The sequence below is a fragment of the Lactuca saligna genome, chromosome 8, assembly GCF_052625555.1.
Source record: "Lactuca saligna cultivar CGN05327 chromosome 8, ASM5262555v1, whole genome shotgun sequence".
In the NCBI taxonomy this organism is placed as follows: domain Eukaryota; kingdom Viridiplantae; phylum Streptophyta; class Magnoliopsida; order Asterales; family Asteraceae; genus Lactuca; species Lactuca saligna.
In genome coordinates, this window is record NC_136424.1 from 44,527,348 (window position 1) to 44,551,788 (window position 24,441).

General features: G+C 30.0%; 3 long non-coding RNA genes across 7 annotated transcripts; 1 reads left to right on the forward strand and 2 right to left on the reverse strand.

Moving 5' to 3' along the window:
* Positions 1-8,482: 8,482 nt before the first annotated feature.
* LOC145011884 (uncharacterized) lies at positions 8,483-13,652 on the forward strand. Of its 3 annotated transcripts, XR_013664310.1 has the most exons (5): positions 8,483-8,721; positions 9,789-11,935; positions 12,643-12,732; positions 12,854-12,917; positions 13,335-13,652. It is a non-coding gene; the product is annotated as an uncharacterized LOC145011884 (long non-coding RNA). The 3 variants fall into 3 exon arrangements; XR_013664309.1 differs by lacking the exon at positions 13,335-13,652 and having other exon boundaries at positions 12,854-13,108; XR_013664311.1 differs by lacking the exons at positions 12,643-12,732; positions 12,854-12,917 and having other exon boundaries at positions 13,271-13,652.
* Positions 13,653-15,113: 1,461 nt separating this feature from the next.
* Positions 15,114-16,323, reverse strand: LOC145012809 (uncharacterized). The gene is made up of 3 exons (XR_013664680.1): positions 15,918-16,323; positions 15,652-15,755; positions 15,114-15,554 (listed from the first exon to the last, which is right to left on the reverse strand). It is a non-coding gene; the product is annotated as an uncharacterized LOC145012809 (long non-coding RNA).
* A 984-nt stretch (positions 16,324-17,307) lies between these two features.
* On the reverse strand, positions 17,308-20,128 carry LOC145008320 (uncharacterized). 3 transcript variants are annotated; one of them, XR_013663362.1, is made up of 5 exons: positions 19,953-20,128; positions 18,583-18,677; positions 18,431-18,509; positions 18,071-18,152; positions 17,308-17,562 (listed from the first exon to the last, which is right to left on the reverse strand). It is a non-coding gene; the product is annotated as an uncharacterized LOC145008320 (long non-coding RNA). The 3 variants fall into 3 exon arrangements; XR_013663363.1 differs by having other exon boundaries at positions 18,071-18,209; XR_013663361.1 differs by lacking the exons at positions 18,071-18,152; positions 18,431-18,509.
* Between the last annotated feature and the right edge of the window lie 4,313 nt (positions 20,129-24,441).

Genomic DNA, 24,441 nt, shown 5'->3' on the forward strand with positions numbered 1-24,441 from the left:
TATAATGTTAATCTGGAATTTAGATAAATGCTCAAATTCTTTTTGGCCTGCTTCCCTTTTACGGTAATCAGCTCTTTGATGATTCACTTTCTCTATTTTTATCTTTTACAACCTGTTTGATAATTTTTTTGAACTGGTATGTAGCGGTTATGGATTCTGGCAATTAAGCAAGTGGGTATACAAGTTTTCTAATGTCATTATTATTATTATTATTATTATTATTATTATTATTATTATCTCTGTTTAATCAAGTTGTTTCTCGTGGATTTGCGTATACTATCGTTTTAAACATCAATATGTGATAATTTGGCATACATATTAACTGTTTGATGGAATGCCTGAAGTAGAAAGAAGATAAACTAATAAAATACCAAGCAATCAAGATGGATTCATAGAATTAGATAATAAGCAAAATAATTAATATTATTAATGGACGATATGGTTTCATCTAATTAAACACTCCTATTAATCACATCATGTTTACTCAAGTAAAACTTCTAAGACTTCAAGAATTAAATCATGCTCTCACAAGCATATGTTTCTAAAAAGCAATGTCCACTATGGTTTTGTATAATAATAACAACTTAAATTTGTTTTTTTTGTTTGTTTAGTATGATCATGATGACCAATGCACTAAGCCCTATGGAGAATACAATGATTGAGCTCTATGGAGACGACACTTATCCAGACAACATATGTCGTCGGCAAAAGCCAAGCTATATCGATGACACTTATCCGACGACATGTTGTTGGTAAATAACCGTTTACATGGTTGTCTCCTTAAGTTATATATATATATATATATATATATATATATATATATATATATATATATATATATATATATATATTATATATATATATATATTATATATATATATATATATATATATATATATATATATATATATATATATATATATATATAGGTTACAACCCGTGGAAACCACGGGTAAAAGATTTATAAAATTTTATTGAACGAATAAGAAATAAGTTTTGTTTAGACTATTATATTGCTTATTTAAAATTAATAAATACTTTTATTTGAATATCTGATATACATTATATATATATGAAGACATTTAATATAACTAAGATTTATAGAACATAATATAAATTTAAATACAATATAAAAGACATAATCAATCATGAAAATAACATTGATATACGAAAAATTAAATATAACAGAAATACAATAAAAATAAATAAATACAACATAATAAATTACAAATTATTTATAATTTTCTAAAAACTCTCTTATACATAATATTAAAGTTTTGTTTATAAGGCTACTATCTTTATCTAACTTAACAATTTCAATCTTTTTTTATTTTGAACACTACAAAATTATTGAAAGTATAATAGTACAATTTATGTTAGCAAAAAGGTAAACAAATGGACACATACATACCATTTAATAGTGAATGTTACATAAACAATCCTTAGGTACATAAAATTTTATGTATATGGTCCCTATATCAAAATTGATTATAGAAAAAAAAAAATTTAGGTAAACAATCTTTATAAATGTAACCATATAGTTTTAAATTCATAGATATAATATAATGGATAATCTAGAAAAAATATTATAGGAATGGAATTAATATACTATATATACTAAAGTATTTCATACAATATATACTATATATTTATGGGTCCTAGTTTTTAAAAATTAGCAAAAATGAATAATTTTTAAAAATATTACAACAATGGTTCTTACATAAAAGAACTACAGAAATGGTCCTTGTGTAAACTGTTAAATAGGAATGACCCTTCATTTAATAAATTTTGAGATGAAAGTTAAAGATTAAATAAAATCAAATTAAAAGATATTTATCATATATCGAAACTATAATGCTAAAACAGAAAAATAGATAAGTAAGATGTTATATACAAATGCAAGCATATAGTTTATTACAAAAACAGTCCTTGCATGCAATTTTTTTTACATATATGATCCATGTAGCAAAATTTATTATACAAACAGATAATTTTACGTAAACAATCCTTATAAATGCAACCATACTATTTCACACTCACGGATATAACATGATAATTTCAGTTTTAAAGGATAGCAATATATATACCCTTAAATAGGATTATAATGATTCCATTTAATTGGATTGCAATCTCATTTAGAAAAAAACATATCACGGTTCGAAATAAATAAATATCAGATTTTAAGGATTGATTCTTCCTTGATATTACGGATTGTTTATAACAAACTAGTTTATAACCCGTGAAAATCACGGTTACAAAAGTAATTGAATTTTTATAATAAAAACTCAAAATTATTAATCAATTATTTTAAATAAATTATTAATTAATAGATTTTTTTAGTTATATGAAATTATAATCATTGATTTAAATAAATATGTGAAATTATATCACTTTATAATTTGTATTAATTTTATTTTAATTTTTATTCTAATATTATTAATTTAATGTAATTACAATGGTAAAATATAAATTTTGAAATTTGAAATGAATAATCAATAGGTTGATAAATAACATGCATTAATTAGATGATATAATAGGGTGATACATGGCAAAAAGAGAATAACATATGGATTAATTAAGAAGCCTAATAGAATAACACATATCCAAATGGAAATAAAACTAATCTTTTATTAAAATAGGGATATTATGGATGTAATAATGTTTACCGAATTCGTAGCATTTTATAAGCACGGATAGTATGGTTAGTTTACAATTGTATTTAAAGCATCCCATTTAATTATTAATGGGAATTTTACAATTGTATTTAAAGCATACCATTTAATTATTAACGGGAATTCAAAAAATAAAATAAGTATTTTATCACTTACTAAATCTAATGAAATAGAAATTAATGGTATATGATGGACAGAGATAGTAACCGAAATTAAAAGGAACTAATGGAGGGTATTGTAGTAAATTAACATTGTTGGAAAAACATATTGTGAGAGTGTCACGTAGAAATAAAGGTTTCTTTTATTATAATAGGGGATATATATATATATATATATATATATATATATATATATATATATATATATATATATATATATATATATATAGGTTCATGTTCATTTGAGACCATATTAATTTTGTGAGACCGTGAGACCAAATCTAAAAATAATTTTAAAATGCACAATAAATGGAAAAATCCAAAAATTCTTTTTTTAAATATTATTTTCGGAACTTGAATTAACTAAAAAAAATTTAAAAAAAAAATAAAAATAATCTCGTTTTTTTTTTTTTGAAAAATACGTGAAATATTCTAAATAGAATATTACACTGACATATTCTTAAAAATAATTTTAAAATGCAAAAATCTAAAAAAAAATTTAATATTATTTTCGGAACTTGAATTAACGAAAAAAAAATAAAAAAAAATCCTATTTTTTTAAAAAATATGTGAAATATTCTAAATAGAATATTACACTGTACATATTCTAAAAATAATTTTAAAATGCAAAATAAATGGAAAAATCAAAAAATTCTTTTTTTAAATATTATTTTCGAAACTTGAATTAACTAAAAAAAATTTAAAAAAATAAAAAAAAATAAAAAAATGCGTCTCACGGTCTCATAAAATTAAGCCGTTTCACATGAACCTAACCCTATATATATATATATATATATATATATATATATATATATATATATATATATATATATATATATATATATATATATATCATTATTATACTAGCCGTTATCCGCGCCAAGCGACGGGTGTGAATACTTTCATTCGAAAATTAGTTGAAGAGGCGATTATGGCTGTAAGAGGCGATTAGGGCTGTAAATGAATCGATCATTTAACGAATTATTTGTGAACCATTCGGCGGAAAGTTCGTTTATGTTCGTTTATTTAATATGAAAATAAACATAAACAACTATCGTTCGTGTTCAATCGATTTGTTACGGCCTTAGTGTGATCATCATTATATTATTGCATGAATAGTTTACACATGTAACGCGCCAACAACGAATAATTATATTTCAATTAAATGTTTTGTTTTGAGAGGAAATTACTAAAATCGTCTCTATGGTTTGGTCAAAATTTCATGTTCGGTCCTTAACTTTTTTTTGCATGCGGTCGTCCCTATAGTTTGGTTTTCTTACATTTTTAGTCCCTTACATACATAAAATTAGGGACCAAAGGTGTAATTTTGACCAAACTATAGGGACGAAAAACATAAAAAAATCAAAACACAAGAACAATCCGAGTGCAAAAAAAATTAGAGTGCAAAAAAAATTAGGGATCAAACGTATAATTTTGACCAAACCATAGGGACGATTTAAATAGTTTACTCTTGTTTTGAGGATTAGGGTTTAAGTTTAGTGTTTATGGATAATGGTTAAGGGTTTAGAGGCTAATGTTTACGGGTTAGAGTTTAAAACTTAGGGTTTACTGTTTGAGATGTAGCATTCAAGTGCGGGGATACAATTTATCTTTTTTCTTTTAGTAATTATAAAGGTTATTTTAACAAATATTTAAGTGGGGATGATATTGATTTTAATGTTTTTTTAATCAGTTTCACTTAATCTTGTAATCAAACAATTGATTACAAATTTAAATAAAAATGTATAGACTAACCAAAAAGAAATGAAGATTTCTTACTACCCTCCAATTAAAAAGAATGAACATTTAAATATCAGCATGCTACAATACATCAACATACATATCTGTCTTTTTAAATTTTATATATATATATATATATATATATATATATATATATATATATATATATATATATATATATATATCTACAAATAACTAACATATACACAAAACACCTAACAAAATAACCCTTCATCAGAAACCCAAATGTAAACAAATCTAACTACAAATAAAACTCAGATCTAGCATTATTACTAACTTTGAAACCAAAAACTTCATCACAGTGTTATATTTCTGCATAGCTAATTACAAAAAAAAAAAAAAAAAAGGTCAGATCTCAAGTATAGTATATTAGTAACAAAACACCTGCAAATGCATATACCCAAATCTCTTTGGTTGTTGAAGGTATACAGACAACAAAAAGCACATGACCAGAGACTGAAAAATAGATAAATAACTTTGGAGATAGTGGATAGAAACCAATATTGTCTCTCAAATTCTCCAAATGTTCTTTCCTAGATGTGGGTTAACATCTGGCTCTCAAAACAGATACATAGATTATACACAAACACAAAGAATTACATACATATACACAAACTCACTTATACAAAATAGGGGGTGGGGGTAGTTTTAAAGGAAAATACCAATACAAATAAAAATAATGGAGTATGATATTGCTCATAAATTTCGATCAGAAATTCAGAAACTGAAATTGATTTTGCAGAATCGAAATCGAGATGAAATCATAAAACAATTTTTTTTTAATTTTTTTTTAATTTTTTTTTTTAACTTTGTAGAAAATGAAATCAGAAACAAACCAAAAGCTGGCATTTTTGGTCGTAGAAAGAACAAAATCAGAAAATGCATAGTGCTGAAACTCAAATGAAATCATAAATATATTAGCAAGACCTAAAATATGTACAGACTCATTCAAAGAAAACCAAAATATATAAGAAACAGTAAACTCTGTTCAAAAAACGAATAGAAATTTTTTATTACCTAGATTTGAGGATTAGGAGACAATACCAAAAACCGTATACATTCTTTTTAGCCACCATCCTTCCAGAGATCAAACCATTCTTCTTAGATTTCATGAACAAAAAAACCTAGACTTTAATGTTGATAGTGAGAGATAAAGAGCGGTAAGTTTCGGTTGAGATTTTGTATAGATATGAAAGTAAGAGATAACTCACCTAGACGCAATCGAGATAGGTAAAAGTTCTAGATCCTCCAGAAGGTGGGTGAAGGCTGTAATTGCTGATAACGCTTACTTGGTGGAGGCCATCCTCAGAGACGATCAAAGACGTCGATGTTGTGACCATGAAAACGCTACATGTAATCTCATATAATATAAAATATAAACTGTAACATAAAATTCATCCACACTAAAAGAAGATATTACCATCTCCTTCAGTGACTGGTGTGATTCCTGTTAAGCAATTGATTGCAGTAGTTTTTCAAGCTCCATTTGGTTCTAGAAGATAAAAAAGTTGACCCTTTGGGAAGAAAAAACATAGATTGAGATTTTTTAGTAAAGTTAATAGCCATTAAAAGTGTATAAAGAATGTATAGTTACAGAGGAGATATCAAGATTGAAAAAGTAGTGATTATCAAATAAGTAGATACCATATTTATTAGACAGTCATTGTCATTTGGTGCACACTCCCCTATACGGCTCCAGCTGATACCAGGGTCTTTAGGAGTGGAAGTGGCATCAGAAAGCAACTGAAGGGCTTTAGCAAGAAGATTAGGTGGGAAGAAAGACCAGATGGTCCTGTATGTTTTAGAGAAGATGTCAGTATAGGGAAATCCAAATACAGTAACCTACATAAAGAAAAAAGCTAAATCTTAAATCCGAAAAATGATAGAGTGCGTAGTGTTTGGTAAATGAAATTAATAATGAAGTTACCTGTGTCAGAAATCCAACTATATATACGGAGAAAACATGAACGTAAAACCGATCTGTAAGAAAAAAGCTAGAAAATGTTAATCCACCAACATATGGAATGGATTTAGGTTTTTTACATATAACTTGGAAAGAAAATGGACTCTTAATTACCATGTTTAATTGGAAGAGAAAGAACACAAGAAACACAACTTCAAAGCTGTTGTTCGTGAAGAAATCAATCTGAATTTGAGATATAACTTCATATATGTAAACAGAACCGAACACATGAACACCATAAATGGAGGGAAAATAGCAGGAACTCCAGGCATACCTCATTCACAATTGACATCTGAACATGTTTAGACTCAAATTGACGTGTAGATTGCCGTCCACGTTCACATAAAATTTTGCATCCCATTTGGGCCCATCTCCAGCTCAACAAACGACACTTCCAGCCATCTATTCATCCGCCTTCGAGGCTATAAAAAGGAACCATAAGGCCTAAAATTGAGAACGTTGGTGGGAGAGAGTAAGGATGAGGTGTTGAATCGAAAAAGCCAAACACAAAAAAGAGAAGCATTACCTGGCTGATTAAATATTTCTTGAACCCAAGATCAAAGCATGACTGAAATTGAAATTGATACCCATTCATATATGAAATATGTTAGGGTTGAATGGTTACCTTTCCAACTAACCCAACGATCTCCTTTTCTTTGTAACATTTTGTCGAACACCTTTGGTGCACAAACCATTTCTCCTTTTTTTATAGTACCTTGATGAGTAATGATTCCTGTTACATAAAGTCATAAACTGTATGACAGAATTAGAGGATAATAATTGGGTAGGCACCTTCCCCGGTTAAAGACTTACCATAGGTGGGTTCAATCGACCGATGAGAAAATATCACCTTTTCTGATAACTTGTCAAAAAAATACCAATAGATTGCAAGCAGAACCGATAACGGGATTGAAGCGAACTGAAAATAGGAAAAGGAGATTGAGGATATTCGGTTAAAAGAATTCGATAGGAGGAACTATATGGAAAGAACTGGAAGAAGGAGGATGTGGTGGATAACCAGTGGATGGATTTTGGGTTAGATACTGTTCCTAGGGAGCAAGACAGCGGTGAGACGTGGAGAAGGAGAAGCCGATGAGTTTTCGGTGGGTCGACAATGGAAATCCAGGGTCGTTGGTAGCAGTGAAGGAAAAGCAAGACTGAAATGGTGTCGACCGTCTAAGGCAATGGACGATTAGGAGGAATCGCAAGTGAACGATTAGGAGGAATCATTGCATCTTTGGTGGAGACGATGAGAACTGGTTTGAAGGCGGCCGTGTTTACGAGATTAGGGTAAGGTCCGTGTAGTGTAATACGTATAAGATTTGTTATAAGCTTAATATTATTGTAGATAAGGTAATATATGTTGTACCTCTTAATTTTCAAAAGATGAGCAATATCCTTAATAATACAGTAAAGATAAAGATATAAAAGGCTTTTTATTCTCTTGTCTTCTAACGGAAATTTACCCCCTTCAATCTAAGCCACCTGTCTTACATTCCGATCGACGCAAAGTATCCTAACATTCATTTTCAACAAGATCCACCGATTCGTTTTTTCCTCAAGCCCTTTTCCTGATGTCCCTGTATCAAATTCACACAATGTCCAGCATGTCACGTACAACATGGACATCCAAGTCGATTCATCGTTGTGCCGCTTCAAATCTCTGCATTGAAATGATAAGGCCAAACATCAATCAATATTGGAACGACGCCAATCAAATTGGTGACAAATGGATTAAGGTGAACCGACAAGTGTTCTTTCGAGGGCTTTCAAAAAAATGATGCATTGAATGGACACAACCTCTCATACCCTTCTTTAAGACAAAGTGATATATATATATATATATATATATATATATATATATATATATATATATATATATATATATATATATATATATATATATATATATATACCCTCTTCTCTCCATTCCATTTATTCTATCTCGATTGCTTTTTAGTTTTCCGTACGCATTTTCTCTTCCTCATTGTCTATTATCATCGTTAATTAATGTTGTTTTGCAGGGTCTAAATGGAGGTCGCTATGGCAGTTTAAGTCCGGAGATGAATTCTCCTTGGATTACATGGTCTCAAGGATTTCTTTTCTTATCCGATCAATTGTTAGATTTTATTTGATTTTTTGAAATCATTAAGGAACTCATGGTCAAGTAATATCTCATGGTCTTCTTATTTATTTTTTTTCATTTACTTATCCTTTGAAATCCTAGCTTTGATGGATTTGTGATTTTTTGGTTTGAAACTCTTTCAAATTTCAAGCCTGTGTTTGTGATTTTTTCTTTGGCCAATATTACCCTTACAAAGTATTTAACGTAACATTAGAACGGCCATCAATATCTACTCACAAATCACATCGGCTAATTATGTCTCTGTGTCATGTGTCCTATCGATTGAACGATGTGCGCGATCCATTTCATTTTTGTTTCATTGTATTTCCTTTTCGTTTTCAATTTAAATAAGGGTTAGGGTTCATTCTTACAAAATCGTTGTTTCTTCGGCTCTCTGAAGAATATTGTGTTAAAGTTGGAAGATATCTAGGTGTAATAAAAATGTTTTCCATTTATGACTACTATTAAAAATAGCATCACTCGCAATTTTTTACACCGTCTCTTATATGGATTTGATTGGATTTGGTGATAACCAGGTTCGAGGAATGAATATTTGTTTCTGAGTTTTTTTTTTTTGATGGATTCACATTGGACATCCCTTCTAAGCAAATGTATCTTTTTTTCAACTTTATAAAAATCAAGCATAAATAGAATGTAACAGTTTTTTTAAGAAAATTAATAATAATTTTTGGCAAAATGAATGATAGAAGTTAAAAGCCTTTTCTTAATAATAATTTTTGGCAGAATGATACAAGTTACAAGCCATTGGATCTGATAGTTCTTGTACTCCATGGGTTAAGATCAAATTATAGTAGTTCCCCATTGAATGCTATAAGATCAAACTATAAGCAAGATATGGTTAGCTAATAACAGGCCCCTTTTGTTCTGTTTTTTTTTTTAACTTCTGAGAAGTTGTGAACGGCCAGAAATGTTATTTTAATAGACAAGAAGTTATATTTGCTCTACAGTATGCCTATTTAGCATATAGGTTTTGACATGTGTTTTGTTTGTTAATAAATCTTACAATTAGAATTGGAAATTGAGGTTTTGGTTGTGAAATGGTAAAACATTAAATGTTATTTCTAATTATGTAGTATTTCTTTTTGTAGATTAATTGATAAGCCAATTAGCCAACCAAACAACTATTGAGCTCTTCATATTTCAAGCCGTTTCTGATCTCTTTTCTCAACATTTTATGTGAACTGGGGTTCTTCCACCACATTTATCTCCATTAGTGACAATGAAACAGAAGGGTATGTACATAAATATGCCAAAACCATTAAAGACTTCAATGTGGTGCTTGAAAAGAGATCTTTCCAATGTCACGTTATGAAAAGATGACTTTGATAATGCCCACAATGTACTAATCTAGATTCTTATTTACCGCACTAAGCCTAAGGAAGTTGCTGAAAGAATGTCAGCCTCCTGTTTTACAAAATATAGTTTGCAAAGTACATTCAAACTAATCATTTAACGTAAAAGAATTGACCTTTTTATCACATTTAGTCCAAAAAGGGTAAAATGGTCATTTACTCATTCATACTATTTTTTCTGTCCCCCTTTGTACTCACATTTAATCTAAAAAGGTTAAAATATTTGTTTACTTACATTCACTGTTCTTTAACTGCAAAAAAGTGACTGTTCTATGTTCAATCTAAATAGGGTAAAATGGTCATTTTATCACGTTCACACAAAAAGACTGTTTGTACTCAATTCGTATAGTTCATCCAGTTAAAAAAAGTAGAATTGTCATATACTCACATTCAAAACAGTTCATTTATTAAAAAAAGTGATTGTTTATACTTACACACACTTCATCCAAATCGGACACTACCAACATATGTATCTGTTGCTACTACCCATTTGCACATTTTGCCCTTGTGAAAAAATATTAGTGATCTTTAATGTTGGATGTGTATCTCCAGATAAATAAATAAATAACTGAAGATTTAATATAGATTCGACCATTTATGTGATCTTTTTCAATAAAGATTACCACCATTTATGTGAGCTCAAAAAAAAATTTATGACAGAATCTTATGATGACAGCAATGACAGAACTCCAAATGTGCCTATTATAAACAAACATGAATTACGAAATTTAAGTTGTTAAATATATGTTATTTAGGTATAATCATTTGTTGTTGCTTATGAAGTCATCATTAGAAGAGAACTTAGTTTCTAATGTCAATTTCGAAAAGCCACACCAATGGATTTATTTGATTGCACACAAAATGTGTGCTATAACACACATTAAGCCATGAATTTGCATATATCCATAACCCAAATATAAAAACTTGTAATCAACATTATCATGTCAATTTAATACAATTACCATAAATACCTTAACAAATACCAATAGATAGAAACCAAGCAATTTGCAGAACAAAAAACAAATTACATATCTATTTATATTAAATATAAATCATCTTTGCAAAAATACAACAACAATATAGCAAATTTTGCTTACCAACCATGGATAAGAATCCTAGAATGTAAGTTTGATTTCAATATATTCATTTTCCAGTTAAATTTAATGTTCGTTTATGTAGGATGAGACAAAATTATTCATCCTTATATAGATAGACCTGTATTTTTCCGTATGAAGCATCCAAGAAGCACATCTCCCATTTCGTACTTCATCAAGGGAGCTTCCAATAATAACATTGTTCTTACATTATTATCGGAATACTCGATAGAAAAACTATGAATGAAAGTTTATTGTTATTTGTTGTATTTAGCCATGTAAAATACCATCACAAAAGAACAATGCAAGCATGAAATGTATTTCATTGAGTATCAGCATAATCTTGTGGTTTTGCTAAGAATCTTGTGCTTAGCATTGGCCTCCAATTTTTCTAGTATATAATAAGACTACAACTACAAGTATTTTTTGTTTATATATACTAGAAAAATAATAATAATAAATAATACAACTACAACTACAAGTATTGAGTATGGGTTGTGAGCATAAGACTATTTATTTATTATATATAAACCTTATTTTTGTGGTGCCTTGTAAATTAATACAACCCGCTTAATCTAACACCACGTCACCCACTTCCCTGAACGGTGCGATCGACATTAACATCGATTCATATAGACTCATGTTCCGTTTGTTGTATCCTCTATATATCCTGGAATTGTAGAGTCATACACTATTTCCCTACACCGATGTATCGTTAACCTTTCTCCATTCGTCCATCGACTCCGCTTTCTCCATTAACCACAACTCCATCGTTCTCCCGCTTATCATGTATGTTTCCTAACTATTTCGTTGTATTTTCACTGTGTATTTATTCTCAATGTTAATGGGGTTTGAAGATCAATCAATTTGGGAGTTAGGTTTTGGATTTAATTCAAATGTTATATCTTATGATATGCTTCCTGATGAATGTTCGTGACTTCATTCTGTTTTTCTCTTTTAATGTGCTCATATGGTCCAAATCTTTTCTTTATTCTTGGTTTTGAAGATTAATCGATTGTGGAATTATGTTTCAGATTTTAGCCAAAAGTTCTTTCTTGGTTTTGAAGATTAATCGATTGGCTTTGGTTTTTTCTGTTTATTCTTTGTTTTTGCTTTAATCCGGTCTATAATTCTTTCTCTGGTTTTTGGATTTTGAAGATTATTTGACTTCAGTGTCACTCTTAGTTTCTGGATTTATGGCTAAATTCCATTGATTTTATGTTTATTTTAGTTTTTGACATTATGTCTGTTTCCAGGCTTCCAATTTAAAACCAATATGAATATGGTTTCAAGGTTTTTTTTTTTTTTTTTTTTTTTTCTGCGATGTGTATAGGTTTCAGTTTAATTGTTGTTTTTTGTTTTCTATTTTTAGAATGATAAAATATTTCAAGGGGTGGTGGTTCTAATTTCAACAACACATAACATAGTTTTGAACAACTTCAATTATTTTGTGATTTGATGTGGATTATTAATGATTTGTTCTTGTGAAATCTTAGGAAGAGTGGAGGAATAAGATTAAGAGATATTGACAAAAAGTTACTAAATCGAAAGGAAAATAGTAGAACCAGAATAAACCAACTGATACTGTATGCTTCTTTAGTTTCTTAATACTCTACAATAAAGTTATATCCCCATTAACAGATATTTATTGGACTCTTTATTGAGAGTCAACAACTTCTCATTTGACCTGTTAACATTTTTTAATAGGTTTGCCAACACTTCCTTGAAGCATTGAATAAAAAGCAATACAATTTGTTTGTTGGTTTTTGAGGTATTAGCCTAGAATACTTGTAGTTGTAGTCTTATTATATTTTGAAAAAGGAGTGGCTTTTGATTCATAATTGGAACACATTCAGCTGTATTTTTTGTTTTGTACTTCCATATGGTGAGTTCTTTTTATTGCTATATCTGATGTGTTTCTCATACCATTTATTAATACATACAAATTCATTTTATGTTGAATTATGGGTGTCTTAGTTCTCACTTAAGAAAGTAAATAGTCTTTATTAAAAAAAAAAAAAGTTAAGTAACATTAGTAGGGAAGGAGTTGTTGCAGTTTACAAAGAATATGATTGACATTAATTTTTTCCAAACCTTAAATCCTGATGCTTGAAATCTGAAAAGATGATGTCATTGTGGATGCTTGAAGGCTATGATTGAAGTTCTGTGAATTTTTGGATTTCACTAGTTAATCTCCATCAAACATTGGGGCACAGGGGCATTATTGTCCATTCATGGAGGATTTGCTCAAGGAAAAAAAAGGAAAAAACAGACCCTCACAACCATAGTGTACTCTATGTTGGTGGTCAATCCAACAAGAAGTGCGTAATTGATTATAATTCCCATGTGTAATTTTATTTTGCGTTTTTTCTTTCACTGTTTTTCATGTTTGTACTTCTAGGTTAGTTTCCTTTTCTTTTTAATGTCACGTTCAAAAAAAAATTAGATTGCATCTTGGAAAACCTTACATTGATCTCTTTGTAAAATTTACTCTTTTTCTAGAGTCTCCTAACTTCACAATATTAAATCGTTCAACCAAAAAAAAAAAAAAAAGCTCACAAAATATCACATTATGCGGTTCGACAAATCCATTGCTCAAAAACTATGCTGAAGTGTACTTACGTTAACATGTTATTGGAAAAACAAGCATACTTATTTTTATTTACATGGAAAAAAATGGCAAGGCATAAGTAAGATAGTGTTATATGATCATCTAGTTGGTTTCTTCATCTAATCATCTTAGGTTTATTTTGATGGATTATTTTCAACATTTAGAGTAAATTATTGAAATCGTCCCTATGGTTTGGTCAATATTGCATGTGTGGTCTTTAACTTTTTTTTTTTTGCATTCGGATCGTCCCTATGATTTAATTTAGTTGCGTTTTTCATCCCTTACATACATAAAGTTAGGGATCAAACGTGCAATTTTGACCAAACCATAAGGACGAACAATGCAACAAAATTAAACCACATGGACGACCCGAGCGCAAAAAAAAAAAAAAAAATTAGGGATCAAACGTACAATTTTGACCAAATCATAAGAACGATTTCAGTAATTTACTCTTAATTTATTAACATTGATTTCAAAACCCTTGGTACCCAACTCCACCAACAATTAAACCACTTGGGTTGTGGTGACTTGGTAAGACATGTGGAAGATATGGTGGATAACCTATTGATTCATGCTCAAATCCTGGCACCACTTAGCCCTTGTGGCCATGGAGGTTCGTCTGCAGTGACTCCAAGGCATGAGGCAAAACTTTATGTTTGCAGCGGGGGATTAATCGGTGCGCGAAAGCTGGTTCGGAAACCCTCGTTAGGGAAGATCCCTTTCCAAAAAAAAAAAAAAAAAAAAAAAAAAAAAAAAAAAAAAAAAAAAAAAAAAACTCCACCAACAATTTAATTACCTATTCTTTTCTTCCTTTCGTAGCCTATTTAATTAACAATTTTAATACAATTATTTCATTACGCTACTTATATTGTAACTTCATTTAATTTATTAATGTAACTATCACTACGTACATGGATTACAAATGTTGCTATGTTGTTTTTCATGTTCGTATGTATACAAGAGGTGCTAAAACTTAAACCCTATCAAAACGAATATTATAAAACATGAAAATTAATTAAAAGGTGGTTCATTTATAAGTATTGACAAATTAGAACCATGCACACATCTTTTGATTTGTGTATAATCCATTGGTAGGCCGTAGAATAGTTAAAATGGAAAACAACGAGGTTGATTAGTTAAGTGAATCCAACATAAAATAAAAAGTTAAAAAATATTAGTTGTGGGTTATAAATAAAAATATATTTAAAGTTCTTACAATTGCAACCGATAAGGTCTTATATTTTGATATATTTTCACAATTATGTCATTACTAATATTCTCTAGAACAATTTTTTCAATATATGACATGAAACTATCACTCAAAAATTGATCACTCATTTTATTACGTTCTTCATTGTTGAAACTGTATGTGCTACACTCGTTCCAATATTTAAGATCAATGTAAGTTTCAAGAGAAGATAAATCTTTGAAAGATTACATGTTGTTCTTCAATCATCTTTTTAGTAAGTTCTCCAATTCTCTTCAACCGGTTAAATCATTTATCTACTCGCATATCCTTGATGTAATTTATAAATTCCACTACAATAACTTGAAGATAATATGATGTTGGAAACTTTCCCCGATAAAAAGCATGGCTACCATTTTTCTTTTCATAAAAATCTTACACTTTGACTAACTCCACAATCTCTTCGTAACTTGCTAGCACCATCAGCGAATTCCATTCCAAAACGCCTTGTTAAAATTGAATGAATCACTTGAAATTCTGAAAGCTCCCCACATCTTGGATCCTCGTGTGATATATTTGATACTACCTCTTCCAATTCTTATGGACATTCACTACGAAAAAAACCAATAACTTTTAAAAGTAACTAAAACATAACTCTTTTGCTTATAAAAAGTGAGAAAATAGGAAAAGAAGTTAAAAACAAAATACTTAGACTTGTTCTATGATGTTGATCTTTTGTATGAGGAGATTGCAATAGCCATGTATCATGTCATACACATCAACATGTTTTGGTCCTTGATCACTTGCTCAACCTATCACAATTACACCATTATATAAAAACTACGAATCTTTTTGCAATATTTTCATCATTCAAGAAAACCATGTTCACTATAATTAAATAGATGGATAGACGGACAGATGGATAAACAGATAAACAAGTAGATAGACGTATATATAGAGATAATCAAATATACCAGAAGGAGGGCTTGTTGGTGGTGGTTCAAGCAGAGTTGGATGACATCGGAGAGGAGAGGGCGATGGTAAACCTTGCAAGGCGATGTTTTTTGAGTTGTTAGAGACGGGAGATAGCGAGGGTTAGGTTGTTTTAAGCGTAGACGTTTTAAATTTCCATCCAAGTAGCGCATCAAGCTTTTTTCCCAAGGCTCACTTTTGTTTTCTTTTTCTAAGTATTTTTGGGAAGAAAACTATGCACAAGTTTGAAGTGCGAAGAAGATGCTAAATATACAAAGTAGGTGAGGGGTCAAAGACAATCATCAGAAAACCAACATGACGCTTTGAGTTATGACCAATTGACCATGAAATAGATCTATGGTGACTAGTTTAAATATTTCTTTAGGTTTTATCATTTGCACAATATAACCGAACTTTTATTTAAAAATAACATTTTCAAACCTAATTCATTTGATGACATTTTATGCATGAATTGTTATCATAAAAATGAGCATTTCAATACATCGAAGGGGGTATAAGAGGTTGTTGTGAACGCTCTTTGAAGATTTGCGTGAATGGATGCAATGAGAGATTTATTTTCTTGGTCCGTTTTAAATTGCAAAAGAGGAAATTTGAGGGGCTTTTTGTGTAGTTTTAACGAATAAAGCGTGTGAATTTGTTTCTAATCAAAACTTTGGTGAAAATCTCCATGTAGAATTGTAGTCGGCATTTATGTATTCTTGTTAAAATGATCCCGTTTAGACGTGTCTGTTTGGATGGATCGGTTTGATTCGTTTAAATTAAGTGAATCCTAATTAATTTTGGATTTCAAAACATAAATTCGAATAGTTCAAATTAAATTGAAATTTGAACAGAACCAACCTGCAATTCGGTATGATTGTTTTTTACAATTCGATTTTCAAGAAGCGGGACATTTAAGAAAACATATAACATGAATGTTAGTAAACTCTAAACAAAAATAAATTATTTGGTTGGGAATTAAAATTTATGAACAACTATTCAAAATATATATTATAATTTAACATTTTGTAGATAAAAAACTTTTGAGAAATATATATTAAGGTGTTTTATTGGATAATAACTTCTAAACTGTTTAAAAATATAATTTAGTAAATAAATAAATAATTAAAAGTTGTACATTGAATATATATATATATATATATATATATATATATATATATATATATATATATATATATATATATATATATATATATATATATATATATATATATATATATATATATATATACTAGTAATGTGTAAGGCCGTGCTAAGCACGGCCCATAGAGGTTTTTTTGAGAATTCTACAAATCTATCCAAGTATATTGCTATTATTGGTAAAGAAATGAATAATGAAAATCCAACATGAATAATAATGAATCAATGAAATGGTGAAAGATTTTAGGTAGGTTTCTATTAGTTTAATCCAAGTAGCTAGGAAATTTGGGTAGGTTCTTTCTGTTGGTTTAATCCAGATAAAACCACTACCTTCTATCCATCAAATTTTAAGTGAAAATGGCTTGTAAATAAATATAAATGAATTCACTTCCCAACTCTTGTTGGGCGATCATATGAAGTTCCTAAGTGATGTAGAAGTTACCATCTCATTCAACTTTTGATTCCACCAAGTTATATTACTGCAACCTATAAGAAAATAATATTAGCGCTTTAATAAAATCAAATTTAACCAGTAATATGATGTGCATAACTCCACAAGATGATGTTTGTGAGTGAAACTTGATTAATTAGTGAAAGGATAACAAGAGATGGAAGTAATAAATAGCAATGCAGTTTCATTCATTTGTTAATTATAGTATTGTACTTTTGTTTTTGCCTATTACAACATTGTACTATGAAAAATCTACTATATTATAGCAATGTCATCCAATTACCGCATGGATTTTCTAAAGTACAATGTGGTAATAAGAAAAAAAATACAAGCAACAAGTCTTTAATTAGTTAGATTTTGCTGACAACAATGCTCTAATAAGAAAAAGATTAGAGATACAATGTTATAATAAAAAAAAAAAAGTAAAAAGCTATAACAAATGACAGATTAAAACTGCAATGTTATAAAAGAAAGAGAAAAAAGTTGGATTCTATAATGATCTAATAAATGAAAGGATGTTGCTTTTTTTGATTAAGGACTCACGTTCTGATGAATCAGATTTTGGAGTAGAGACTGAAGCACCATCATCCAGCCAATCATATGGATTGTTCCAAACATAAGTTTACTAAAAATCATTATCAGGTGGTTATGGAGGGTATGTGGCAAGAGAAATATATCTTATCTGTCATTAAAAATGGCCAAGTGAACACATGGTTTCGTTTTATCTCTTAAATTTACTGGTGCTTACCAAACTCTTGGATAAATTGTTAAAAGAAAAGAAGTTACAATGTCTTGGCATGCAAAATGTACACATAATGATGAAAGATACTTAATATTAACCCCGGATATAATGTGGGTGTACCTCATATCAATATAGATAGTTAGTCATAGAAAGAAGCTCACATTTATTTACTGATTAAAAGCAATAATAGTTAATGATTGATCCACATTTGAGAATTGAGAATATGGTTGAGCTACCTGACTTAAAAAAATAGTTCCTACGTCAGCATTTGGGAAATTTTCAATTAAAAAAATCTAATTAATTGCCATTTTACCTTAGATCCATTGGTAAGAAAATATGTTCAAGGATTTCATGTATCATGCTAGCTGACTGATGATAAACTGCTTTTTTCATGTCTGTTGTTTCCAGCTACAACAACAAACCAAACAATTAACTTTCTACAACTTTTCCACCATAGAAAACTATAAACATAATAAAACAAAAAACATGTGTTAAAACTTACATGGGTTTATCGCCCAAAAATATATATAAAAAAAAAATAAAAAAAAAAAAAAAACTTTACTTTCTATGTTATCCACGAAAATGCAACATGTCCTTAATTAAGTCAATCCACATCTATTTTTTCGCCATGAATAATTTGTACTTCATTTGGAAATCTTTTATTTTTGTTCCCATTTAATACGTTTCAAAACTTTATGTATATGCTAACCTCTGCACAAATTATTAGCAATATAAAAAGGCAAGTTTTTACCAATGATTGATATAGATGGACACAAAAAATGGGTAGGATATCAATTTTTTTTGTTCAAGAAGATAAAGCAATTCATAGACGCTCAAATTTCAAAAGCCCTGTAAGTTTTTATTTAACTTATTCAACATGTTTCATCCTTTTTCATTTTGATTTGATACATGATCGTACGCAATAACATTTCCATCCATTCGATTGAAACATCTAAAATAAAAACCAGATAAAAAAATCCATGTTTTGACCAGTTTTATGTCAATGTTTCTTATTCTTGCTGTAATTCATTGTATTGTGATTCAAATAACATGAAAAAGAAATGAGATTGCCATATATACCAAGTGTCTAACATAAGAAAAAAAAATCATTTCTTACCGCATACACTAACAGATGCCTACGTATCTAATCAAAGACAGCATTAAATTCCAAATACTCGCTAATTTCTCTATTTATCCAGAAAAAAAAAAAAAAAAAAAAAAAAAAAAAAAAAAAACAGGTAGTTAGTTTGGTTAGATTACAGACACATCACTAAAAAGGCAATCTAGGGTAAGAGAAAGAGCCGCCAGAAAAATATACCTATGGATGTCTTCATTTCCCTAAAAAATCCAATCAAAATTAACATTACATTCAAAATACCCATAAAATTTTGCAAAAGAAACACACTAATCAATTTCGATAGAGAAACTTGTGCATTTAATTTCAAATGATACAAACATCAACAAAAATTCATAAAATCATACAAACGTTAATTTTTCATAAAAATAGTACATAAAACCATACAAACGTTAGATTCACTGATGGGATAAAATATTTCATCTACTTTGCATACCTATATAAATCGAATTGTTAGATAAAACCTGAACTGGGCAAGAAAATCATTCAATTGGATTACCTCTAAATTAAATAAACTCAAAATCAAATTAGGGTTCGTGATGATTTACCTATGGGGAAGAAATCATAGTGGAAAATCACTTTGAGTATTTCCTATTTCAAAATTCTGGCGGTGAAGTAAATTGTTGGTCGCTAAATTAAGGATTATGTGTCGAGGGGAAATATAATCGGCTTCTTCTTGGAGAGGAGCCAAATGGGCAAAGGCGATTTGGAGGGTGAATGGGTTTATGGACAAAATAAAAACTTACTTTTTTATTTATTCATTTAATATATCATCATAACTTATTTTGCAAACTAAACCCACACAAATTAAATTTTAGTGAGAGATCAAACGGCAACCAATTAAAAAGGATTAAAATTTTATTTTCAAAATCATTTGTGTTTAAGAGATTGATAACTATGATAATTAGACATCGAGTGAATTGAATTTTTGTTTGTTTAGCTCATTTGGTTGTTACGATAACAATCATTTAATATACCTCATAATTTTGCAGCATGTTGTGCTTATCAACACGAGTAATAGCTGAAATGAAAACATCTACTATCTACAATCAATTTTTCTTGGTTTTCATAGTATTAAGAGAGTGATCCATAGTACAATATCATGTGGTTGTGCTTTATTTTTTTTTTTATTAACAACCAATATTGACCGTATGGTATAGGATACATATATCTTAAGACATACAAATGTTATCTTATATCTAAAGTTATACAAATGCAAGAAATAACAACATACTTGTATTTATTGGTTTATTTTAGCATCATACTTCCATTTATTACCATTACAACATTATAGTTTCTATTGTTTTAGTAAATCATATAACTTGCATGTTCTAACCCACCATAGGCTTGCATCTAAGTCAAACTCACCAATTTTCAATTTCAAAAATTAACATCTTTATGTAATATATATTCAAGAAAATATTAAATTAACATTAAATTGCATCAGATAAAATAAATATTTTCCATTTTAAAATGGGTAAAGATGGCTATAAAAGTCGAGTTCCAAAAAAAAAAAAAACAATTTTGACATCAGAGTCAACTTTGTTATTGGTTTACCTCAATGTCATTCTAGAAATTTGTTATATAGTTATCGAACCCAACCATATATTTATCGTATTAAACTCCTACCAGAACATGATCATATACCATCTCAGACTCCGGTTATTAACTCCTATCTTCAAAATCACTTTTACCCTGTTACGGAAATTTTGTGAGACCACACTGTGATTCAAGTTAATAAAGAAAATCAAAAGAAATTTAAGAAATAGGGGAATATCAAGATGTTGGAATGCGAGTCATTTTGAGATTTTTCAATAAATTAATTAAAGTCAAAATGAGTAAAGATTTTATATCGCTATGAAAATTTATTTCGTACTTTACATGAACTTTATTTTGTCTAGTATCAAACTAATTATGCATCTTGTAAAAAATGAGATAATAAAAAACATAAGTAGGTCGGCATGTGGATTTTTTAAGTGATTATTGTTGCTTGAAATATCACATTTATATAATAATTTATACTATCTGTGATAGTTAGGTAATTTTACATTTAACTTAATAATCAATTTTCTTATAGCAACTCCTTACCATGTTATCAAAAGATGAAAACTTTAAACAGTAAATAATCAAATAATCATAATTATAATCTTTGGTTTACCTGACACACAGAAAAAAAATTCTTATAACAAATAATAATATAATAATTTAAGTAAACATACTTTAAATCAAAATAATCAGTCTACACAAACCTCTAAAGTCCAAACACATCTTATATACTAATGCAAACCCATTATAATAATCACAATGAAATAAAAAAATCTTCAAAATTAAGATGAGACAAGAAGTATACCTTTTGAGATGTTGTTGGTGACAGATTATAAATGTGATAAGGTGAAGTTCTTCCAATGAGGCTTGAAATAATTCATATCTATCATTGGAGATGGTGGAATCAATTATGGTTTCTCAAGCTAAAATTGAAACAAAACAGACAAAAAAATCATTTTAAGGTATTCTCTACTACTCTAAAAACATAAAAACAAAATAAAAACTCATCATATTACTGTATATAAATCTGAAACAAAAAATGTTATCAGCAAAGCCCCTTCTATTAGAATTTAAACCATATATACCATCAATAAACAAAGGTTTACAGATATCATCATTTTTCTTTGAGGTAAACCACTCATGGTTTTAGTTTGAATATCAAACTTCAAACCCACATGATCACTTGAATGCTTTCCCTGTAAAACACTATCAATAACTTCAATTTTTAAAGGATAAACTTGAAAAATACTTGACAATAGGATAAAATTTAACCTTGAGAAGTACTCGTGATGAAATGCTGGTGAAAATCAATGGTTGCAATCAAATCAAGGAGAGAAACTTGAAAAATACTTTACATGATAGGATTACACCAGCAAATGATTATAAAATAGGTAGTAAAGAATATCAATTATTACAATCAAATCAAGGAGGATAAATTTTTCTTTCATATAAAACAAAGATATGGGTGTTTCTTATTGGATTAATAAGTTGCTTTGTTACTTACCAGGTCCTTTTCAGTGAGAAGGCACAAAGAAGGTGTAACACCGAAAATTTTCAAAACAAAATTTTCAATTTTTATAAAACATAATTCCATTGATATTCATAAAACAACCATTTTAATTATCCAAACAAGACAATACAAAATCCCAAGATCATGATATCAAGCTCCGAATGTGTGTGTGTACGGATCAAGCCGGCGCCTTCCTGCGGTCGTCACTAGTACCTGAAACAATAACATCAACACTGTAAGCACAAGGCTTAGTGAGTTCCCCAAAATACTACATATAACACATATTAGCCACTCGAGGCTATAACTCTGTGGGTCCGTGCACCCAAACTCTGTGAACCCTCAGGTTCTAACTCTGCAAACCTTCCGGTTCTAACTCTGTAAACATGCACAACATCAATCACATAGAAGTAATGCAGTACAACACATAACATACATAGCATACAAATACTCTATCACATAACTCTGATTACCTACTCAAGGTAAAGTATAGTGAGAAGACTCACCTCGCGTGTCTCGGTAAATCGTAAACCTGAAATCGCTAATCACTCGACCTGTCGAGCTGTCGTCCCCTTATAGCACAATACACCTCTAATTAACACTTTCCCAACTAGGGTTGACCACACTATAACAAGTCAATCTAGGTCAATGTTGGTCAACGGTCAACGTTGACCGGACTCGGCGAGTACCCAGGCGACTCGGCGAGTCTGGGCGTATACACCAATTTCCCTGGAATCCTCCCTTGACACGTCGAGCATTCCCTCAACTCGACGAGTTCCACCTGGCACGAGTTGTGGGGCCACCACGACTCAACTCGCCGAGTCTCAAGAACAACTCGGCGAGTCCAGTTAGACTTAGTCCACCTGTCCATTCTGACTCCCCCTTGACTCACTGAGTTCACCTTTCCCAACTCGGCGAGGCCACTCACAGAGTGGTCGGGCAACATTCATGTTACTCGCCGAGTCTGTTCTTCGGACTCGGCGAGTCCATGCCATGCACTGACTCAATCTTGCTCTAAAGGTCAGATCCAGTTCATTAATCCATAGATCCAGTCCCTCCAAGATCATTTAGCACGTAAAGTTACAATCTTGATGCACATACAACCTCTATATGACCATATATGATGTTTATGACTCAAATACTACAACACAAGGTCAAAGACTCTATTGTCACTCATAAAGCTTGATGAGTGAGGCTCTCTGGACCTCTATGGATCCAGATCCATGGCCTCAACTCAAAGAGGGAACCAATGGGCATCAAATCATCCCATAAATGACCATCACAAGCCCTAAATTGCATCATGCTTCACTAAACAGAAAATGGTCCGAGATAATACCTCTAGAGTGATGATCTAAGCTCCAAATCCACGAAATAGCAACCTCCTTTGCTTCCTCTTGCCTAGGGTCTCCTACTTCTTGCTAAATAACACACACAAGATCAAGAATGGCTCCTTTCTCTTCACAAATAGCTCAAGAACACAAGGGTCACTCACTGAGGGTTGGGTGAGCACAAATGACGGCCATAAGGCCCTTTAAATAGGCCTCAAACCCGGAGATTTAGGGTTTCATTACACAGCGCAGACTCGCCGAGTCCATATCCTGGACTCGCCGAGTCCAGGCGCGCACCATTGATCAATTCCGCGTCTCTACTCGGTGAGTCTGAGCTCCAACTCGCCGAGTCCCTCTCACAATATGACAAAAATTAGATTTACAAGATACCTGGTAAAATCCGGATGTTACAGAAGGAATCATTCTAAAGGATACTCCGATCATCCCCTGGATGAACATGATAAATTGGAATTGAAAATACATGAGAAAACGATTGAAGCCCAAAAACCTTAAAAATAAAACGAACCAAACTTATCAACGCACATCAAGAAAGCGGTTCTCACACCACCTGAAGAATAAATATATATATATATATATATATATATATATATATATATATATATATATATATATATATATATATTGACTGAAACAAAC